Genomic DNA, 2772 nt, shown 5'->3' with positions numbered 1-2772 from the left:
TCCTACTGCCAGGGGGCCCCCCAAGCAGATCAAATTATACAATTGTACCACCATGCAGAGGGCCTAGTCCAGTCCCATGCAGGCTCAACAACCACTGATCCAATTTTCATGAGTTCCCACTAATTTGGTGGTTGTCTCTACAGGTTTCTCCATCATGATCCTGATGCACTTGTTCATAGAATCCCTCTTTTCTCTCTTTGACTGGACTCCAGAGCTTGGCCTGGTGTTTGGCTGTGGATCTCTACATCTACTTCCATCAGTCATTGGAGAAAAGCTCCTGCAGCCTTGAGGCCTGGGGAAGGGTTTGAACTTGCCTCTACTGGATGTGCCTCCCCATGGGAGGCCTTGCCTTCTTGTTGGAGGAAGTAGGGATGGGTTGGGAGGGGGAGGCTGGGGCATGGGAGGAGGGAAGAGGGGGATCTTTGATTGGTATGTAAAATAAATGAAACAATTTTCTTAATTAAAAAAAAGAATCAAATTGGACAATGACGAAGATAAGCTAAATTTAAGAAACTACTAGGGATACATTTTTAAAAATTTAAAACAAATTATACAATCAGTGTTCAGAAGTATAGGAAAGATACAGTAAAAAATTAGACTTGGTAAGCTGAATGGTACACAAAACCAGCACACTCAAATGAAACAAGAGATAAAGAAAGAAAACTTTAGAAGACACATTTCATAGGGTTGTTGGTTGAAGTTTTGTGCAATTTTTCTTTTATTAAAAATACATTTTTTTCATACAATATATGCTGACTATGGTTTCCACTCCCTTAATTACTCTGAGATCCTCCCCCCAGCCCCTCCCATCTGAATCTACATCCTTTCTGTCTCTCTTTAACAATCTTAATATTTTATAAAATTAAATATACATGGAAAACCATGAAAGTAAATCATTTGGAATGTAGAATGAGTTTATTCCAAAAACAATCCAGTAGGGACTACTAAAAAAGGGGGGGATATGCAAAAATCAGTGTTGGGGGAAAAGAGCAACAAGAAAAATTACAAATAAAAACAAAGAGATAGCCAGGTGATGGTGGCACACACCTTTAATCTCAGCACTGGAGGCAAAGGCAAGCCAAGCAAATCTCTATGAGTTCCAGGCCAGCTTGGCCTACAGAGCAAGTTCCAGGACGGGCTCCAAAGTTACACAGAGAAACCTGTCTTGAAACCACCCCTGAGGGAAAAAAATCAAAAACACAAAACAAAGAGATAGAAACAAAAAGTTATATAGTAAAAACAAGTCAAAGTATATCAAAACCCATATAAATGTAAATGGACTGAACTCTGTACTGGCAGAACTTGTCAGAATACCCTGAATACATTAATTTATATCAGTTCATTACTTAGTTTTCTCACTGGCTGTCTAAAACCAAGAGCCTTTTCAATTCCATTCTGAATTTCTAACATTGCCACTGAGACCCTTGCTAGCTTTCTTATTCTATTTGTTCATCTTTCCAAGGTATTTTGATTCAAGTCTTTTGGGTAGATAAAACAGGAAAATGTATGTCTTATTTCTTCATTTATTTTCTCCCTTATCTTTCTAATGAAGAAAATAGAGTTTATCAAGAAAAGAACAGAAGTCCTCACCAAATGAATGAGTGTGGGCCTTTGAAGAGAGAGTCTCATTGCTAGGTTTTTATATGGTACATTTCACGGGCAAACCTTAATAAAAGGAAGGAGTACTCACATGTGTACCTATGAGTTTTTGTATCAACTTGACACAAACTGGATTCATTTGAGAGGAGAGAACCTCAATTTAGAAAATGGCTCCATAAGATCTGGCTGTAGGGCAGCCTGTTGGACATTTTCTTTACTTGTGATTTATATGTGAGTGACCAGCCCATTGTGAGTGGAGACACCCTGGGCTGGGATCTGTAAGGACACAGATAGCGCATGCCATGAAAAGCAAGACAGTAAGCAGCACTCCTCCGTGGCCTCTGCATCTCTTTTGCCTTCAGGATTCTGTAGGTTTGAGTTCCTGCTTTGGCTTCACTAAATAGACTGTGATTCAGGACATGTAAGCAATATAAACCCTTTCCTCCCCAGGTTGCTTTTAGTCATGTTGTTCCATCACAACAGTAGAGACCCTAACTAAAACACCATGTAAAGGGAGATGGGTGGAAAAACAGTTTTCAGGAATATGTCAGACTTTCCCAGATTGTGGTCTACTCCCTGTTGTTGTCCTTATATAGAGTTTTCTAAGTGTTATTCATCAGAATGAAGTAGAGAATTTTACAAAGTGATGATATGCAAGTGACAATACAATGAACCAAAGGACAATTACAGTGATATCTGCATGTATTGTTGGTTCTGGCTGTTTGGGGTGATGTTGCTATAGTATAGTTCTATACTGCATAGCCACTTAAGTTTGGCTCTTTTCCATAGACCTAGAACCAACCTATATATTTTGAAAATATCTTGACTTCAAAATTTAAGTCAAAAGATATGTCACTTTGGAGGAGAGGTTTTGTTTTTATTTTCACAGAAAATGAGGGGCTGTGGATTCATGCTGGATTAAAGAAAATAAGGTTTGATTGAGGAAGGCCCTCTGAAAAATCTCTGATGGGAACAGAAGGCCCAGATTGTCCAATGTTTAAGAGCACTTCTGGGGCAGTTTCTTCCAAGTTCTGCATCCAGAACAGCTTCAAAGCTGCTGGCTGAGATGATCCAGCCTCACAGACTACTCCAGTCAGTACTTGACCATAATCCTAAACTTTCTTTGGGTCCCTGTAAGATTACCAACATCTCCAATCAGCAAGAAGTAGTCTA

Source organism: Peromyscus leucopus, chromosome 3 (genome assembly GCF_004664715.2).
Source record: "Peromyscus leucopus breed LL Stock chromosome 3, UCI_PerLeu_2.1, whole genome shotgun sequence".
NCBI lineage: Eukaryota > Metazoa > Chordata > Mammalia > Rodentia > Cricetidae > Peromyscus > Peromyscus leucopus.
This window is presented reverse-complemented; position numbering follows the sequence as displayed.